General features: G+C 37.7%; 1 long non-coding RNA gene and 1 pseudogene across 1 annotated transcript; both read right to left on the bottom strand.

Annotated features, from left to right (window-relative positions):
* Positions 1-1,613: 1,613 nt before the first annotated feature.
* Positions 1,614-4,151, bottom strand: LOC109062471 (annotated as a pseudogene).
* Positions 4,152-15,202: 11,051 nt separating this feature from the next.
* LOC122142838 lies at positions 15,203-18,224 on the bottom strand. Its single transcript, XR_006158815.1, has 3 exons — positions 18,108-18,224; positions 15,569-15,767; positions 15,203-15,305 (listed from the first exon to the last, which is right to left on the bottom strand). It is a non-coding gene; the product is annotated as an uncharacterized LOC122142838 (long non-coding RNA).
* Between the last annotated feature and the right edge of the window lie 3,917 nt (positions 18,225-22,141).

The following is a 22,141-nucleotide window of genomic DNA, read 5'->3' as shown; positions in this document are numbered from 1 at the left end:
TATGCTGCGGCGGCCAGAGAGCATTTGGGGGTTCAGTGCCTTGCTCAAGGGCACCTCAGTCGTGGTATTGCTGGCCTGAGACTCGAACCCACAACCTTAGGGTTAGGAGTCAAACTCTCTAACCATTAGGCCACGAATTCCCACGACCAATTTAAACAGATTATTCAAATGTTACATTCAAAGTGGAGAAAATGCAGATGATGGATTTTAAGCATGGATTTAACCTTGTTTGTAGAACATTTATACAGAAACTAAATCACCTTTTCACCACTTCGCATTAGGGAAAAACGAAACTGTACATGGTTAATTTGAAGACTGTTTATTTAAAAATAAGCACTTGTGCATTTTCTGCTAATCTTTTGCTTTAATCGTTGTTTTTAACCAATTATCAACAGATCAAAACCACAAAGTCAACAAGAAGAAATACTTTCAGTACATAGTGCATTTCATAGTGTTTTTAGGAGGATAAAACCTCTAAAGTGACAAAGTCTTTGAATGTTGAGAGGAAAGCAACAATACTTGACAAATAAAATGTAAATACATATAAACAGGTGATAGGCCTTAAAGGGGTCATGTGACGTTGCTAAAAAAAAAAACATTATTTTGTGTATTTGGTGTAATAAAATTTATGCGGTTTAAGGTTCAAAAAACACATTATTTTCCATGTACTGTACATTATTGTTTTTCCTCTATGCCCCGCCTTTCTGAAATGCACTGATTTTTACAAAGCTCATCGTTCTGAAAAACAAGGTGTACTCTGATTGGCCAGCTATCCAGTGCGTTGAGATTGGCTGAATACCTCAAGCGTGTGACGGAAATGTTACACCCCTTACCATATTGTGATGCCATGTGTCCCGGTGCGTCAAGACAAAACCAATAAAACCCATTACAAACGAGGCACTTGTAGCATCCAGTGGGGACATAATTACTGATTATATTGACTTATACTGTCTTTTTATGAGTTGCGTTGCATATCGTGCCACGTAAACATAAAACCATGCCTGCATTTGTGATCGGAGAAACGACAAACAACTAGCACTGCTCAAAACTTGCGTTTGAATTATCAGTGGCAAATCCTTTAAATATGAAAATGTACTTACAGGCTGTGAGTCAGCATTATCACACATAACAATGGCATTGTAAGCTACTCTCCCAAGAAACAGTCTTCATATTCCGTAAAATGCCGTGCACACATCTGAATATTTGAACTGTTCCGGAACAGTGTTGTAAATACAACTTAAAGGGATACTCCACCCAAAAATGTAAATTGTCGTCATTAATCACTTACCCCCATGTCGTTCCAAACCCATAAAAGCAATCTGGGTTATATGAAGCGACTGGAACACTTTTTGTAAGTGAACAAAACAACAATTCCTTTGTCAACAGTCTCCTCTGTGTCTCTCCATATCACCGTATGCTGCATAGTATTCCAGCAACAATACTACAGTGAAATAAGTTACGCCTTCTTTCTTTGCGTGAACATTTGGGCGGCGTTATGCAAAATCTTCCCACACAGCGACGTAGACATGTGGGGAAGTGTTTAAACGAGGCGTTTTAGGAGGGCATGGACGTGTCTTAACTTTTATAAAGAATATCTCTTTGGGTTTGAGACTTTAGTCTTTGCAACTTTAGGGATCTTATCTATTCACGAACAGCTTGTAACACTCCAAAGAGAAAGGAAAACTTGAAATCACATCATATGACCCTTACGGCAACACACAACATTTTATAATTTAGGACAATCACTACATAGTGTTCTACTTTTTGTAATTATTGCAACCTCGAAGTTGACAGCAAAATTTCATCTGAGAAGAAAAAAAACGCTTTCAGCATTCCAGGGGAACCAACACAGATTTGTGCAGCACTGCTCAGTCAGAACCAGTTAGATTCCAATCTTCGATTCATTGTTGTTTGTGGACTCCTTCCTTTGAGCCAGAAATGGGTACATGCATTTATCAGCACCGATAAATCTGTACATGGAAACAATGGCATCAAATGGCAAAACACTGCAAAATAAGAGAATGAATCCCATTATAAATCCCATTATAGACAGATTAAATAAACAAGAATATTTAAGTATTTGACATATTTACTAACGTTTTCATGAAGGTGACCATGTACATGACTCGTGGCGTGCAGATCATTGGTTGGTCTGTTAGTATGGCTCTCATGGCCCGTTTGACACCGTACTCTGGCTTCAGCGCTGGAAACAATGGAGCCATTTCTTTCCTGTTTGAAAGAGATGAAAATTGAAAGAACAATTAATCAAAATTAGAACATCTTGCCATCAGAATTAAATTAACAACATGCTGTAAAAAGCACAAACCTAATTTTGCAGCCTTTGAACAAGCCAGTGTCAACTAAAAAAAGGACAGACAAGCGTCATCTTTATTCCATCCTTATCAGCTGCTTTCAGTTCATGGCTCAAGGACTCATGGAAGCCTATGGCTCCAAACTTGCTGGCACAGTAGTCCTACAATAAAGAGGAGAAAAGTGAAGTTTCATGAACTGCAAAAGTGTTTTTGCAACATACCGTGGTACATTACACTAGACAGAAGATGGAAAAAGTGAGAACTTCTTACCTCTACACCAGCAGTGGTGAACAAGCCCAATGAGCTAGCTACAGTCACAATGTGTCCATGATTCAGCTCCAGCATCTTGGGAAGGAAAGCCTTTGCAGTCTGTGAATATAAACATATACAGAATCAGAAGATCAACATAAGATATCAAGTGAAGTGAAAAGAGAAGACTGTATATATATACTGACCCATAAGTGAGCATGGCAGTTGACCATCATAGTCTTTTCGATAAGCTCATCCGGGCACTCAAGAAGATGACGACCATTATTGATCAACAGGTCGATGTTGCCCACCTCTTTGCACACCTTCTCTGCGGTTGAATACACACTTTCCCGTTTACTGACGTCGCAAACATACGTGTATACTTTTGGCTGAAACAGAGACAACTCTTGAACACCATCCAAAGACCCTGTAAAAAGAAAAGAAGATAGATTACGTAAAAATAGAGTATTGCACAATTTCACCCGTTTTAAAAATCTCGTATCCCATTTAGAGAGTAGGACTTGGGGGAGTTGTGGCCTAATGGTTAGAGAGTCGGACTCCCAATCGAAGGGTTGTGAGTTCGAGTCTCGGGCCGGCAGGAATTGTGGGTGGGGGGAGTGCATGTACAGTTCTCTCTCCACCTTCAATACCAAGACTCAGGTGCCCTTGAGCAAAGCATCGAACCCACCAACTGCTCCCCGGGCGCCGCAGCATAAAATGGCTGCCCACTGCTCCGGGTGTGTGTTCACAGTGTGTGTGTGTGTGTTCACTGCTCTGTGTGTGTGCACTTCGGATGGGTTAAATGCAGAGCACTAATTCTGAGTATGGGTCACCATACTTGGCTGAATGTCACGTCACAAATGGTTGATGATGTACTTGACACAGAATTACAAACTAAAAATCAAATTTACAAAATTACTAACTTTCTATTTATTGGGTCTTAACTGACCAACTGAGAAAAACTCTGTAAATTCCCATCGGTTATCATTAATAAAACACATACTTTCACAAAGTCTTTAAACTTTCAACATGGGTTATCTAGGTAGTAAAACACGTGTTTACTTTCCTGGGAAAATCTGGGATTAAACGGGTTAAGAAAAAACAACATTATATTTATATTATAACACTTTACAATAAGGTTTAATTTGTTAACATTAATTAACCTGACAGGAACCAACAATCGAAAATACTTCTAAAGCATTTATCTTTTTTTTTTTTTTTTTTAATTAATGTCACCATTTACAAATACATAATTGAAATCAAAAGTTGTATTTAATGGACACGAGCTAACATTAACAAGGAACGGTTGCATTTTATTAACTAACGTTAACAAAGACGAGTACTGTAACAAAAGTTTTGCAAAATAAAATAGGCTAAGCATAAACTATTTGGGACCATATATTGTACAGTTTTCCAAAAAAAAAAAAAAAAAAAACCACCTGTGAAAGACAAATTAGGGGGAAAGGGTCGTTAACTATTGGACTCACCAGATGAGGGGTTGATTCCTCGGTAGATCTCACGCACCATCTCTGCGGTCTCTTCGTTACTCTGTCGGCTGATGTCCCACAGCACAAGGGTCGCTCGTCTCCGGGCAAAAACGCAGCGCTTGCAGTTTAACCGTCAGCGGTTTATTACGGTGTTGTACCGAAATCTGACTCCCCGGACAAATCGCACTCCCCTTCGCGTGCACGCGCGTCACACAGTTGAACGCAGCGCTTGCAGTTTAACCGTCAGCGGTTTATTATAAGCCTTTTATTGATCGTTTTTTTCCACAGTTGGCACCAAAAACGAACATAGAAGCGTTGTCTGATTAACAAGCAGCTAACGGATGCAAAAACGCCGACTGGAGAAGGTCGTCATGAATTTAGTTAGAATTTAGTTCTCATAAAATAATATTTAGCCTATTATTAGGCTACATTTACATTTAGTCATTTAGCAGACGCTTTTATCAAAACGACTTACAAATGAGGACAATTGAAGCAATCAAAATCAACAAAAAACAATTATATATAAGTGCTAAAACAAGTCCCAGTTAGCTTAAACAGTACACGTCGCAAGGGCTTTTAAATAATATAATAAATAAAAAGAAAACAGATAGAAAAAGAATAGAGCACGCTAGTGTTAGAGTTATATATATATATATATATATATAGGCTATATATATATATATATATATACATATATATATATATATATATATATATATATATATATATATATGAAAAGAAAAAAGATAGAATACAATAAGATTAGAAAGGTAGTTAGATTTTTTTTTTTTTTTTTTTTAAGAATATAATTAGAATAGTCAGTGCTAAAGTTAGAGGGTCAAATAAAGATGGAAGAGATGTGTTTTTAGCCGATTCTTGAAGATGGCTAAGGACTCAGCTGCTCGGATTGAGTTGGGCAGGTCATTCCACCAGGAGGGAACATTTAATTTAAAAGTCCGTATAAAAGTGACTGTGCTTCTTTGGGATGGCAAAATCAAGCGACGTTCACTTGCAGAACGCAAGCTTCTAGAGGACACATAAGTCTGAAGTACTGAATTTAGGTAAAGGGGTGCAGAGCCAGTGGTAGTTTTGTATGCAAACATCAATGCCTTGAATTTAATAATATCTAAGGTATTATTATTATTATCATGCAATATTTATTGTACGATCAGTATTTATTTGACAGTGCCTTTGCATTTGTGTACTGGTCTCATTAATGTTGTTGTATCGTATAGTCCTTTTATGTCCTTTTATGATCTAGTACATTTAGTCTAATCTCCTATTACTTTGTTTAATTTTGTTTGTTTTGTTGCGAAGAACGTTGTTTGAGTTCACCGAGTACTGTACTGTACACACTGTTTATGGTTGAAATGATTATTAAAATTACTTTGACAAAATTACCATTCAGTATGACCCAAACAAAACCTTTATTTTTCTCTTTAAATAATTTGATGACCCTACTGCTGATTTAAAAAATACAATCCCATTGCTGTCATTCTTGAATACTGAAAATAATAAATATAAAATTATTATTTTTATTATAAATTATCTCGTTTTTCGAGTCAAAAGGATTTTTTTTCCCTGAAAATACTATTTAATGTTATTACACTGGACTGAAACCTACTGACTTGGCTCACACGTTATGTCTCATTTTTTGGAAAATTTTCATATTTCCTTTATGGTTAATGGGGCATTCGAACAACATGACCAAAAATAAATACAAAACCAGTCCTAAATGAAAGCAAACAAGTTGACAAAAAGATAGAATCCAATAATTGATGATAATGTAGCATAATGGGAGATTTTTAATCAATTTCTGTAGGCCGGACATTTTTTTGACCGGGAACACCACAAATGAAAAGTTCAAAATTTCAAAACAAATATCCTGGAAAAACATTAAAGAACACTATTATGATGTTAAATATTGATAAACTTATTCACAAAAAACATATAAATACAAAACCAGCATTAATTTAATAAAAACAAGTGAACAAAGAGATTGAGGTATTTGATGATAATATAGAATAACTAGCAATTTACAAAAAAAAAAAATTGTAGACTTAATTTTTAAAAGCTACGTGGCATTAGTACATACATTCCAGAGTACACCCCCAATACAGGTTAACAAGGTCACAGTGCAACCAAATTTATGCTGATGTCACATCTTGCCCTACAGACTGTGTGTGCAAAAACATTTGCCTGTAGCTTCAACAGGACAGGTTTGGTGGGGGGAGTGTGATTTTCACAGCACTAATATTGCACCTGTGGAAATTATACTCCCCCCACTAATACAGGTTAAAAAGGTCACAGTGCAACCAAATTTATGCTGATGTCACATCTTGCCCTACAGACTGTGTGTGCAAAAACATTTGACTGTAGCTTCAACAGGACAGGTTTGGTGGGGGGAGTGTGATTTTCACAGCACTAATATTGCACCTGTGGAAATTATACTCCCCCCACTAATACAGGTTAAAAAGGTCACAGTGAAACCAAATTAATGCTGATGTCACATCTTGCCCTACAGACTGTGTGTGCAAAAACATTTGACTGTAGCTTCAACAGGACAAGTTTAATGGGGGGGGTGTGTGATTTTCACAGCACTAATATTGCACATGTGGAAATTATACTCCCCCCACTAATACAGGTTAAAAAGGTCACAGTGCAACCAAATTTATGCTGATGTCACATCTTGCCCTACAGACTGTGTGTGCAAAAACATTTGACTGTAGCTTCAACAGGACAGGTTTGGTGGGGGGAGTGTGATTTTCACAGCACTAATATTGCACCTGTGGAAATTATACTCCCCCCACACTAATACAGGTTAAATAACAGTGCAACTCCATGATATGCTGAAGACATCTTGCCCTACAACTGGCGAAACACAAAAACATTTGACTGTAGCTTCAAACAGGACAGGTTTAACTGGGGGGAGTGTGATTTTCACAGCACGGCAGCCCTCACGGTGGACTGCCGCGCACAAACCCCCCCCAAACACAAAATAAAAAGGCCTGGTCACAGAGAAACTTCACTGTCGCTGATGTCTTTTCTTGCCCCGACTCCTCCGTGTGCAAAAACATTTGACTGTAGCTGAGTGTTTGGTGTCGCTGATTTCCCCAATCACAACACTAAAATCGCACATGTGGAAATCGGCTCCCCCCCACTAATCACAGGTTAAAAAGGTCACAGTGAAACCAAATTTATGCTGATGTCACATCTTGCCCTACAGACTGTGTGTGCAAAAACATTTGACTGTAGCTTCAACAGGACAGGTTTGGTGGCGGGAGTGTGATTTTCACACCACTAATATTGCACCTGTGGAAATTATACTCCCCCCACTAATACAGGTTAAAAAGGTCACAGTGCAACCAAATTTATGCTGATGTCACATCTGGCCCTACAGACTGTGTGTGCAAAAACATTTGACTGTAGCTTCAACAGGACAGGTTTGGTGGGGGGAGTGTGATTTTCACAGCACTAATATTGCACATGTGCAAATTATACCCCCCCCCCCCCCCACACACTAATACAGGTTAAAAAGGTCACAGTGAAACCAAATTTATGCAACACATATTTTGAGATTATTTTGTGGGTATCTGTCTGTTTTGCACACCGAGGAGCAGCTGTCTGTGCGTTTTGTGCGAACATGCAGAAAACTAGTCCATTAATCTCTTCTTTTCCTTCACAGGTTTAAAACATCTTTATGCTTCCAATTGGCAAGGTGTATTTGTCACTTCAAGCTGGAAAAGGTACTGTGCAGCAAATTGGAGAGGCAGAGGGGATTTGAGTTTCTTGGACTTTGAAGGGTTTCTGGATCTTGTGAGGGACTTTGGGGTTGTCTTTACCATTGACCTCAAATGGTCAGTGTTATTTTTTGGCACCTTGACACCCCTCCCATCCTCAAGATCAGTGCCACGAAAGTGAAGGGACAGAAATAATTTTACCACCATAAACCATAAAGTTAACCACCTTTCTGCTGCTAACTACTCACATTTTGCCTCCACTCTTCCCCCGGTTTTGATAGATGAATGACAGTTTTTACAACAAAAAACAAATAAATAAATAAAAATGTTTGAGGAGGGCTCTGGAAACAAAACACAGAACTTATAACATTCTGTCTGACAGTAGAACATTTTACACTTTGCATGCAACTTTTTTTAGAATGGGTTGGCTGAAGTTAATAACTGACATTATGTTGTTCATTTACAATAATATAGGTTATTGAAATTATTATTATTATTATGGCTTGTTTTCATTTCATTTCTTTGGGTTTTTATCCCCTTGGTCTTGAAAGAACGTTGTGTTTTTTTACTGTGTACTTTATCATATGTATATGTTTCATATGACAATAAAACTTCGAAAAAAGTTTTGTGCAAGTTTTTATATTTGGAAAAATCATATTTTCCTTTTTCAAATTTTCATTCCAAAAAGAAAAAGAAAAAAATGCTTTGTGAGTGTACAGTAGCTTATGTACAGTAATGGGCAAATAAATAAATATTTATTAATTTATTTATTCATTCATTTAATTATTTATTTATTTAATCATCAATTTAAATAGGTATATTATAGATATAAATACATTAAGCAATATAAATAGGTTAAATTTAAATTAAATCTGTGGACGGATGTAAAAAAACAATGTAGAAAGAAAAAAACGCGCAAGGAAAATCGCGCGCAAACTCATAAGGGTTCATTCATTCATTCGTTTTACGGAGTTTTGATAGTTGTGCCTTTTTCTTTATTCATATGGATCCTGTTTTTTACCAACAAATATTTTCTTACAAGTCCCATGGGACATACCCTGAAGGATTTACGAAGACAGAGAAGAACACTTTTCGAAAACAAACCCACACTTTTTCGATAGAAGGTAATAAATAAAATATTATTTTATTTAAAAATCAACATTTTAAATATTTATTGACCTGTTTGACCTTTTTATTATTATATAATAATAATAATAATAATAATATAATAATATATTATCATCTATTTTTTTTTTTTTTTTTTATGTTGCTTTTTTTTGGTCTTTAAGAACAGTTATTAAAATACAAAACTACAGTTTTGTGATGACAGTACAAAGTATGTAAAATTATGTTACGCTATTTATTTACAGATGTGCAGTATACATGTTTATATTAATTTGCTAAATGGTGTTAATTCACGAAATCAACTCAAAGTACCGACTGTAAAATGGCGCGAAACGGAGCGCATAACACTCCTTGGCTTCATTTTATTTAATATAATATAACAATGTAATATGCTATAATAGCCTATATCTCCCTTTATAATAATAATTTAAAAATAAATAAATAAAATAACTTCATTTAATGGTTAAATGGTTCAGTTACACCTAGGTTGTTCGCGATTAGACCTGACCGGTCATTGCAATCAATAAATATAACTTTAGACATAGGCTAAATCATGTGTTGAATAAAATCTATATGACGTTAGGCCTATCGACTGCAATGTTGAGCAAACAAACACGGAAACAACGGGGTTAGAATATGAGGAATATGTCACTAAAATGTCGATATCAATGATAAACTCTGGACATTTACGTTACACTCGATATGGATTGCATATAGCTAATAAGCATGCATGTTCTCTGTTTCAAAGCGAATGAGCTTTAGTCGTCTGTCTCTCTGCAAGAAGATAATTATCCACACGAATACCAGAACAGTAGCCTACTGAGTCACTGAGTTTTTTGAAAAGCTTACGTCTAAAATAAAAACTTAGTTTAAACGTTATAAACCACTATACAAACCAACAGCAACAAGGTTAATCACACACACATTGACCTTTTGCTTCGCACACTGCCCGCTCTCAGGAAGCACCGCGAATATATAATTTTACCCCGCCGAATTCACCAGCATCCTGGTTATTGTAGTTTTCTGCAGGGATAAATGTTTGGCCAGTTACTGTTAGAATAAATTTTCCTATGGAGAAATTGAATGCAGCTTTGCGCTCTATAAACACTTAAAAGTCATTTTACAACCCTCTTAAATAAAGGTTTGGTTAAATTAATATAATGTAACATCTTTCAATTTTCATTGTCTTCTTATTATGCTAATTTTTTGAGAAGGATACCTTATTTAAATTAGTATTAAGTAACCTATGAGGTATAACCATGCATATTTATTTACTGCATATAATGCTGCATCTGTTGTATCAGGGCTTTTTTAATGATTTAGTTGTCTATATCCCAAAAAAATTAATTCATTGAGTATACCAGCGATTTTTTTTTTTTTTTACAAAAAAAACAACATTTATTTATTTTTTTTTAAATTCATCTTACTGTCCCTTAATTATATTTTGTTTACAAACTATCACATAGACTATTCTTTTTTACATAGATGGTCAATTGTTCTATATCCGTCGAAAACAACAAAAAAAGGCAAAGGTTGTTAATGGACCAGAGGATGCCAATGCCATTTTTAAAGAGTTTCATGCCAGCAGCATCGGAGCTCACTGTGGTCAGAACAAGACAAGAGATGCCATTTCCAGAAGGTTTTACTGGCCTGGGATGTCACAGGACATTGACCGATGGGTAATAACAAATTTGCTGATTAAATTGACATCTATGTTAATTAACAAAATATTTATTTGACTTTTATGTGTTTTAAGATTAGTTTAATATTAACTTTATAAGCAACTTCATTTTTCATCATGTCAAATTCAACAAAACAAAGTTTGTGAGAGCCTTTAATGCTTCTGTCTGTTGTCGCAAGGTGGCTCAGTGTGAACAGTGCCAGGCCAGTAAATCTTGTCTGAAACAGGGGACTGACTTCACACCAATAGAGGTATGAATTATTTTATGTAAAATATAGAAATGAGAATGGACAAATATAACAAACAGGGAAATACATATACACACTGAAGAACAAAACAGGTATGATAACAGTAACTAATGAATGGTAACAAATGAGAACATAGTAGAAACATAGGAAATCAAAGAAACAGGAAAAAAAAAGTAATAAGGGTCCATTATTAAAATTTGTACATCATCTGAAAGGTAAGACAATATCTGGCCAATAAAAAAAAAATTTGAAAATCTGAACCCATACAATGTATTTGTCGCTACTGCTACAAATATACCCGTGCTACTCAAGACCGGTTTTGTGGTCCAGGGTCACATATGAAGGCATAGTAGAAAATAGAAAACAAGAAAAAAAAGAACAATTACAATTACGTTTTTTTTTTTGTTGTTGTTGTTGTTGTTTTTAATTTACTCTAGGTTAAACAGCCCTTTGAGCTTTTAGGCATGGACCTCATTGGTAAACTGGCAAAAACAGATGACGGTTACCAGTACATCTGCGTCATCATTGATTATCTCACAAAGTGGCCACAAGCTTATCCACTGAGGTCTAAATGTGCCAAAGAGGTGACTGAGTGCTTAATTAAATTTGTGCATCAGTTTGAAGCACCAAAGAGGGTCCTGACTGACCAGGGGAAAGAATTTGTTAATGATGTAAGTATTTATGTGAACATGACGTGTCCATAAAACATGACTTTTTTTTTGTTGTGTTTTTTTCTTATTCTAATGTTGGAGACTGTAACTGTAAGAACAATTACCATGTGTTTACCCCTGTAAAAGTCACTAAACAAGTTTTTTTTTTTTTTAATTATAGCTGAATCGACATGTGTGCGCAATGCTTAATATAAAGCGATCCTTATGTGCACCCTACCATCCTCAAACGAATGGGCTAGTTGAAAGGATGAATGCGACAATTCAAAGGTGCCTTTTTATATATCCTACTTAATTTGTTCACATTAGGCAGATAGCTTCAGGCAAAGTTTTCCCAAAAAAACATTGTAATTCAGATCACTCCCTGAGAATTATTTGTGGCGGTATTGACAAAAAAAAAAAAAAAGAAAGTGTTTTCACACCCCTTCCACAGGGGACCCACCCACACAACATGTTTTCTCTTATATCTGACACAGATATGATTTGGGAGCCTAATGACCTGGTTATCTGTATCAGGTTTGTTAATAAGAGAGACATTCAAATACAAACATGCATAGCTGTGGGTCCCAAGAAATAGGTTTAAAAACATCTGCATTCCATCATGTGCAAAAACTAATTAACCAGTTCTGCATGTACTTAACATCTCACCACACTGCTTCATCTCTGTTTCTGATTTAAAGTGATCATGAAAACATGCTAGATCCAATGAGCCATAACTGACAAAAATAGCATATTTTTTTTTCCCTTTCTGTAAAATATTGCACTGCAAACATCTTTACTAGCTTTTACTTGTCAATGCTGGCAAATGACTGCTTGTTGAGTAGTTCTTTGGCTCTAATCATTTAATGCACAGCTACTCATTGGTTATCCATTAGACATATATGCAAGGGAGAAGGGGAAACAAAACAACATGCAGGAACATATAACTGTCTGGGCTACAAGAACACCTGTACACACAATATGTTGTAATGTATATGCTCTATATGTTAATAATACATCACAATCAATGCTGTTATGTCAACAGAGCCCTTTGCAAGCTTGTGAAGGAACGCACAAAAGACTGGGATAAGCATCTTGATGCGGTGATGTTTGGACTTAGGACGAAAAAGCAAATGACAACAAAGTTCTCACCTTTTTTTTTAATGTTTGGGAGAGAGGCCCGTTATGCTTGTGAGGTTCCGGAGCAATACAGGGTAACTGAAAATTCAAAACAAATTAAATGTTAACTACTTAAAGGGTTAGTTTACCTCCACTCACAATGAAATTCTTTCATTATTTACTCATTCTCATTTAAGTTTAAACAGAATAAATATATTTTTACTAAAGCTGAGAGAATTTGAAATTGAAAGTCTGTTTACATGAAACATTCTTTAAATTGTCCATAAACACAATAAAAAACAACCCATGTTACTCCAGTGGTTTAATCGCAATTTAAGTAAATTATGCTATTAATATCTGATCAAATTTTCTATTCAGGGCGAACTAACCATTTAAATAAATATATATTATTATAAAAACTAAAAAAAATATAATTTTTTTAGATTCACGAAAGCATGGAAGACACAGTAACTGTGGAGCAAGTCACAGAGTGTGCGTTGAGGATTAGTGAAGGTTTGCGTGAGGCTGAGGCAAACATTAAAGCCTCTCAAAAGAAAATGAGAAAAAGGTTGTGTCCATCCAGCAAACCCTTTGTAGTGGGGGACAAAGTATGGAGGCAAAACGTGAGAAGCCAACAGCGGAAAGGGGGAAAACTGGAGGCTAACTACCTGGGTCCTTACACTATTGTGGCACTGGAGGGAAAAAGTGCAGATCTTCAAGATGAGAGGGGTGTCAAAATGCCCAAAATTAATACAGATCATTTGAGACCCCACTGTGAAGATGTCCCCAAAGTCCCTCACAAGCTCCGGAAAATCTTAATGGAAAATAAAACCTATACACTGAATCCCTCAACTCTGATCAGCTGCAAATCTCCCTCTCATGTCCATCCTCCCTCTCCAGGCAGCTCCACAGCACCTTCTCCACCTGAACATCCTCCCTCTCCAGTCAGCCCCACAGCACCTTCTCCACCTGTCCATCCTCCCTCTCCAGTCAGCCCCACAGCACCTTCTCCACCTGTCCATCCTCCCTCTCCAGTCAGCCCCACAGCACCTTCTCCACCTGTCCGTCCTCCCTCTCCAGTCAGATCCGCAGCACCTTCTCCACCTGTCCGTCCTCCCTCTCAGTCAGCTCCGCAGCACCTTCTCCACCTGTCCGTCCTCCCTCTCCAGGCAGCTCCGCAGCACCTTCTCCACCTGTCCGTCCTCCCTCTCCAGTCAGCTCCACAGCACCTTCTCCACCTGTCCATCCTCCCTCTCCAGTCAGATCCACAGCACCTTCTCCACCTGTCCATCCTCCCTCTCCAGTCAGCCCACAGCACCTTCTCCACAGTCCATCCTCCCTCTCCACCTGCACCTTCTCCACCTGTCCATCCTCCCTCTCCAGTCAGCCCCACAGCACAGCCACCTGTCCATCCTCCCTCTCCAGGCAGCCTCCCACAGCACCTTCTCCACCTGTCCATCCTCCCTCTCCAGTCAGCCCCACAGCACCTTCTCCACCTGTCCATCCTCCCTCTCCAGTCAGCTCCACAGCACCCTCTCCACCTGTCCATCCTCCCTCTCCAGTCAGCCCCACAGCACCTTCTCCACCTGTCCATCATCCCTCTCCAGTCAGCTCCACAGCACCTTCTCCACCTGTCCATCCTCCCTCTCCAGTCAGCTCCACAGCACCTTCTCCACCTGTCCATCCTCCCTCTCCAGGCAGCTCCGCAGCACCTTCTCCACCTGTCCGTCCTCCCTCTCCAGTCAGCTCCGCAGCACCTTCTCCACCTGTCCGTCCTCCCTCTCCAGTCAGCTCCACAGCAACTTCTCCACCTGTCCATCCTCCCTCTCCAGTCAGCCCCACAGCACCTTCTCCACCTGTCCATCCTCCCTCTCCAGGCAGCTCCACAGCACCTTCTCCACCTGTCCATCCTCCCTCTCCAGTCAGCTCCACAGCACCTTCTCCACCTGTCCATCCTCCCTCTCCAGTCAGCTCCACAGCACCTTCTCCACCTGTCCATCCTCCCTCTCCAGTCAGCTCCACAGCACCTTCTCACCTGTCCGTCCTCCCTCTCCAGGCAGCTCCGCAGCACCTTCTCCACCTGTCCGTCCTCCCTCTCCAGGCAGCTCCGCAGCACCTTCTCCACCTGTCCATCCTCCCTCTCCAGTCAGCTCCACAGCACCTTCTCCACTGTCCATCCTCCCTCTCCAGTCAGATCCACAGCACCTTCTCCACCTGTCCATCCTCCCTCTCCAGTCAGCTCCGCAGCACCTTCTCCACCTGTCCGTCCTCCCTCTCCAGTCAGATCCACAGCACCTTCTCCACCTGTCCATCCTCCCTCTCCAGTCAGCCCCACAGCACCTTCTCCACCTGTCCATCCTCCCTCTCCAGGCACCTGCACCTTCCCACCTGTCCATCCTCCCTCTCCAGTCAGCCCCAGCAGATCATATAAGGAACAACTGTCTTAGTTTTATAAAAATATTCTATCCAGGCATCGGGAACAGAAACATGTATGTATTTAGTATTCCAAAAATGACAAAAGCAGATCATATAAGGAACAACTGTCTTAGTTTTATAAAAATATTTTTACATTACAAAGTATTAGATAAACATACTTGGCTGCCCTTGCACTGCACGATACAGCCTTAAGGAGAAAAGACCTTTTAAACCTTTGTGATCCTTTTATTGCTGTTTTTAATTGACAGGTGTAAGACAGGCCTGGAGGGGAAAAAATGTGTATGTACTGCTGTCAAAAATAGGACCGTATAAAATTTACTACATGGACATATATCAAACAGCACCATCAATGGAACTTGAAAGCGAGGTTAGACTTGGCCAAAGCTCATCGAACATGTTAATATACTTTGCTGCCAAAATGACATCTTTACTTTGTGACAATGTTATTGATACATTATTTTAGTATTTTAAAAAAATAATAATGATGCGTCATTTAGTTTGATTATCCAGATATATTTTTTTACCTCCATATAATTGCAAAAGTTATTTTGCTTCTTTTCTTTCTGTCAGGTCATGAATGCGTATATGCTCCTCCTGGTGCAAAAATATAACACGAGGTCCTGCAACAAGGCTGCAGCCATCGACACTTTTGAAATGTCCAACATTTGGCAACAGAAGCGGGCAAAAGTGAAGGTGATCCTTTATTATAGTTATTGCAAAGCCCTGAAAAACATGAAAAACACGGATTAGTTTTAAGAAAAAGCTTTATTTAGAACTGTAACTAACCTTTGTTTGTTGTTAATCAAGCTATCCTCTTTGATATCTAAGGTAGAGCTGTTTTATTTTTTTTTAAATGGCTTTGGGCTCTGGCAGTCCCATTTTAATCCTAAGTGAATTGGGCCCTAAATACACAAGGACTAATAGACAAAAAAGGCACATCAAGAAACAATCAAAGATTAATTAAAGTAACTACCACAGAATACAAGACAAGAGAAGATACAGAATCTGATCAGGGTAAAATACAAAGTAAAAGCTTACTAAGAAAAACAAAGTAGTATGCTATTGGTGTTCGGTTGTTCACCTTTTCTGCTTATCATGGACTGACCATAATGATCTAAGTTTAAATATAAAGTGCTTTATAAATGCTGTACACCACGTCAGGCCAAAGGTGTAAGTTAAAGAAGATGTGATAAATACTTCTTCTAAAGTATATTAGAAAACTTGTGAAAAATGTGAGTTTACATTACATATATTTTGTTTTCCAGATGAACCCAGAAAAGTACAAAATCATACTGGGTATAATTAATGACTGCCATCATTGGACTTTGACGGTATTTTTTCTCACGATTGAATTGATATTATTATGCAGTTATGTTTCTAAAACATTTATGCTGTTTCTCAATGAGAAACTACATACTGTATAAGCACTGCTTACATTTCTACCAGTTGTGAGTAGGGTATTTCATTTCTTTGCTATTTTGAAGTGAGTTCTAATATATCAAAAATGGCAATTTAAGGTCATGTTTCCTCAAGAGAGGAGGGCTCTCTACCTTGATCCATTGGGGGAGAGCCAAAGAAACATAAAAAGATGCCAGGATGTGACAAGGTAATCCAGCCTTATTAGAAACATACATGAAATGGGTTTATAATCCAAGAATGTGAAATTTGAAAAAATAAAATATATGATGTTCCTCTTTTATGGTTTTCCTTCCTTTTACAGATCATTCATGAGACAAAAGGGGGTTAAAATATCTCGATGGATGTGTGACACACTGCCACACCCCCAACAAAGAGATGGCAATTCCTGTGGGGCCTTTGTCCTGAAGGTAACTAAAAACATCAGAGTGCATTAAATACAGGATCAGAGTTTATATAATGCTGACAAAGCACAAATAGTTACAATGTTCCTTATGTATACTGTTTACTAGGGCTGGGTACTGTGACAAATTTGGCGATTAGATTTGATTCATATTCATAGGTTTCAATTGAATTTGATTTTCACTAGATTCAATAACGATTAGTTATCAATATTTCATTTTAAATGTTAGTTTTGCAGACATGGAATTCATATTTATAACTGCTGGTAACTGAAACCCTCCTACTCAGCTATATTAATGAAATACACTTTTAAATTAACATTTGAAAAGATCACAAGTTCATAACTATTATACATTACCATAATACCATTAACAAATTGTATGTATATAGTTTGCAGAATGCATTCTTAATGAGGAGCGTATCAAATTCTCCACAACCCCAAATGGAGTAAAAGCTCTCAGGATGGCAATAGCCACCAACCTAATAAAAAACACAGGTAAGAAATCTGGAATTGCAATCTTTCTATTATTAGATTAATGATTAGCATGTAAACTAAACATATTTGCAACTGTAAAATGACTGTTGACTAGATCAGTGGTTCTCAACCACATTCCTGGAGGACCACCAACACTGCACATTTTGCATGTCTCCTTAATCAAACACACCTGATTCAGGTCACCTTCTCATTAGTAGAAACTCACAGACTTGTAATGGGTGTGTCAGACAAAGGAGACATGCAAAATGTGCAGTGTTGGTGGTCCTCCAGGAATGTGGTTGAGAACCACTGGACTAGATGACCTTAAGGACCTCTGCTACTTCTGTGGGGAAACAGAAAATGACACAGACTGGGTAAGTAAACCTTTCTTTTTTCTTTTATATAACTGATTTAGAAGAGTTTTGGATTGCATTGCTGTATTGTATTTCATGTTAACGTGTGTATTTCTATATATTTAGATCAGCTGTGATGTCTGCTTAAGGTGGTTTCACTGCAGCTGCATTCAGAAGTCAATAAAGGCAAAGACCTTCATCTGCCAGGCATGCAGCACATAAAAATTGGGCAGAAAAAAAGTGCTGGACTGTAAATAGTTCATTTCAGTGTAGAAACAATTTAGTATAGATACAACACACTTTTTTGTTCTGTATAGTTATTGTAGTTATACTTTTCTGTATAGATCTTTTTTTTTTCTTTGTAAATTCTTAAAAGGACTGTTCACCCAAAAATGAAATTTGTCTTCATTTACTCACCCTCATCACTAACCCACTGCAGACAAGCTGTAGTTCATAGGAGGCACCTGCACTGCTCCACATTTCAAGTGGAAATGAATGACACCATAAAGCAGCATAGTCGCATTCAGCCCTTACTTATCTGAGGAAGTAAGAAGAGGAAATGAGAAGAGTGGTGATCTATACAATAGGTCACAGCAATAAGTGTAATGAGAAAAATTATGTCATTGTATTGCAAAATAATTTTTCAGATTAGAAAAAGACAAGACAAATTTGGTGTTATCAAAAATAACCAATAAAACACATGACTTTAAAAAAAAAAAAAAAAAAAAATCTGCTGAATAAATTACATATTTACAATAAATTATTCAGTTATTGATAATGAATGCTATACTAATATAATAATAATAATAATAATAATAATAATAATAATAATTTGCTAATTTACTTGTCATAGCACAAAATTTACAAAATATATCATTCTCATTAATATTTCTGAATTTGTTATTATTCTTATTATTATTCATTTAGATTAATATTTTAATAAACAATTACAAACAAAGCAGAATCTCATTAAATGGTGTGTTCTACACAGTAGGACATAGAACTGCGATTAAATTGACAGGAACTATCTTCCCTATTTGTGGCGGTCAGTGTTCATAATGCAGCGGCCACCAAATAAGTCAATGTATTGGAAACTCTGTAGCCTACATATAGCTACTGAAATAAATAAGACACCACTTGGAAATTCTCGGTTTCTCTAAATTTACAATTTATACTATATGTTAATATATGTTAATAATGTTTGAGTAAAATGCAATTTATGTTTTATTTTTCCGAAAAAGTAGTACTGATGACATTTCTTCTAAACTTAAAATATAACTGCTGTCATTTAAAGCTTTAAATAACAATTTGTAATAAATCAATGTAAGAAACATTGTATACAGCTGTAATATATATATATATATATATTAATATAGGAAATTCTCAGTTTCTCTGAATTTTTTATTTATCCTGTAGTTATGTGTTTGAGTAAAACAACTACAGATGAGATTTCTTTTAAAACTTAATTAAAAATAAAAATATGGAAATTTAAAGCAGAAATTACAATTTATCAAAATAACAAAATAGATGCCATGTTTTCAGACATGTGTATATTAATTTTGAGACTACACAATACCAATGTTTTAACTTCATAAATCCAATTTGGTGAAATAACCCAGACTTTGAATTGAAGCATTTGTTCTTTTGACCAATTTTCATTTTCAGGCATGGCTTGTAATAAAATAAAAAGGAACATGAACATGTCACATTAAGAGAGAGCCTCACATGGACAAGCAGAGAACCACGCCTAAGACAGCCCACCAACAACTAATTGATTTCTCTTTTGCTCCTTCTCCAGCTTGAAGGGACAAATACCTCGTTAAATGTAACAGCAAAGCTACATAAAAAAAATTAAGCAAAAGAAGAATGAACTCAGTTAACTCTTGCACGGTTTTGTGTGCTCACTACAAGCACTCTGCTGCGCCTCACAGTGTGAACGCAAAATAGAGTCAATTTTGCATCTTATGGAGCTTAAACGGACACATGCACAGAAAATAATGTCAAAATACTTGTGTTGACCAGTATTCCTGTAAAGAGTTGTTATGTATCACATGAACAGAGAGCCTTGAGAGCCTCAATTGGACAAAAAAGAGCAGCCTCTCAGTAAGTGCACATACACCTGAATGAGTTCTCTTTTGCACATGCAGCTGCCTGCTACCCCACAGCTATTTACAGAAACTACTAAATAAACACAGGGTTTATCAGCCTTGCTGGTTGTATTTGTCTAGTCTCAAAATTAGTATAAATTCTCTGTCAAGTCATCTTTATTTATATAATGCATTAAACAAAAAAGATTGTGTCAAAGCAACTAAACAACATTAATTAGGAAAACAGTGTGTCAATAATGCAAAATGACAGTTAAAGGCAGTTCATCATTGAATTCAGTGATGTCATGATCTCACTTCAGTTTAAATAGTATTTGTGCAATCATTTGCAATCAAGTCAATGATATCGCTGTAAATGAAGCGTCCCCAACTAAGCAAGCCAGAGGCGACAGCGGCAAGAAACCAAAACTCCATCGGTGACAGAATGGAGAAAAAACCTTGGGAGAAACCAGGCTCAGTCGGGGGGCCAGTTCTCCTATGACCAGACGAAACCAGCATTTCAATTCCAGGCAGCTCCCCCCACCAAACCTGTCCTGTTGAAGCTACAGTCAAATGTTTTTGCACACACAGTCTGTAGGGCAAGATGTGACATCAGCATAAATTTGGTTGCACTGTGACCTTTTTAACCTGTATTAGTGGGGGGGGGGGGGTATAATTTTGCACAGGTGCAATATTAGTGCTGTGAAAATCACACTCCCCCCATTAAACCTGTCCTGTGGAAGCTACAGTCAAATGTTTTTGCAAACACAGTCTGTAGGGCCAGATGTGACATCAGCATAAATTTGGTTGCACTGTGACCTTTTTAACCTGTATTAGTGGGGGGAGTATAATATTTCCACAGGTGCAATATTAGTGCTGTGAAAATCACACTCCCCCCACCAAACCTGTCCTGTTGAAGCTACAGTCAAATGTTTTTGCACACACAGTCTATAGGGCCAGATGTGACATCAGCATAAATTTGGTTTCACTGTGACCTTTTTAACCTGTATTAGTGGGGGGGGGGGGGTATAATTTGCACAGGTGCAATATTAGTGCTGTGAAAATCACACTCCCCCCATTAAACCTGTCCTGTGGAAGCTACAGTCAAATGTTTTTGCACACACAGTCTGTAGGGCCAGATGTGACATCAGCATAAATTTGGTTGCACTGTGACCTTTTTAACCTGTATTAGTGGTGGGAGTATAATTTCCACAGGTGCAATATTAGTGCTGTGAAAATCACACTCCCCCCCCAAACCTGTCCTGTTGAAGCTACAGTCAAATGTTTTTGCACACACAGTCTGTAGGGCAAGATGTGACATCAGCATAAATTTGGTTTCACTGAGACCTTTTTAACCTGTATTAGTGGGGGGAGTATAATTTGCACATGTGCAATATTAGTGCTGTGAAAATCACACTCCCCCCATTAAACCTGTCCTGTGGAAGCTACAGTCAAATGTTTTTGCACAAACAGTCTGTAGGGCAAGATGTGACATCAGCATAAATTTGGTTGCACTGTGACCTTTTTAACCTGTATTAGTGGGGGGAGTATAATTTCCACAGGTGCAATATTAGTGCTGTGAAAATCACACTCCCCCCATTAAACCTGTCCTGTGGAAGCTACAGTCAAATGTTTTTTGCACACACAGTCTGTAGGGCAAGATGTGACATCAGCATAAATTTGGTTTCACTGTGACCTTTTTAACCTGTATTAGTGGGGGGGAGTATAATTTCCACATGTGCAATTTTAGTGTTGTGAAAATCACACTCCCCCCACCAAACCTGTCCTGTTGAAGCTACAGTCAAATGTTTTTGCACACACAGTCTGTAGGGCAAGATGTGACATCAGCATAAATTTGGTTTCTCTGTGACCTTGTTAACCTGTATTAGTGGGGGGGAGTATAATTTCCACATGTGCAATATTAGTGCTGTGAAAATCACACTCCCCCCACCAAACCTGTCCTGTTGAAGCTACAGTCAAATGTTTTTGCACACACAGTCTGTAGGGAAAGATGTGACATCAGCATAAATTTGGTTTCACTGTGACCTTTTTAACCTGTATTAGTGGGGGGAGTATAATTTCCACATGTGCAATATTAGTGCTGTGAAAATCACACTCCCCCCATTAAACTTGTCCTGTTGAAGCTACAGTCAAATGTTTTTGCACACACAGTCTGTAGGGCAAGATGTGACATCAGCATAAATTTGGTTGCACTGTGACCTTTTTAACCTGTATTACTGGGGGGAGTATAATTTCCACAGGTGCAATATTAGTGCTGTGAAAATCACACTCCCCCCACCAAACCGGTCCTGTTAAAGCTAAAGTCAAATGTTTTTGCACACACAGTCTGTAGGGCAAGATGTGACA

Source organism: Cyprinus carpio, unplaced genomic scaffold (genome assembly GCF_018340385.1).
Source record: "Cyprinus carpio isolate SPL01 unplaced genomic scaffold, ASM1834038v1 S000000188, whole genome shotgun sequence".
NCBI lineage: Eukaryota > Metazoa > Chordata > Actinopteri > Cypriniformes > Cyprinidae > Cyprinus > Cyprinus carpio.
This window is presented reverse-complemented; position numbering and strand designations above follow the sequence as displayed.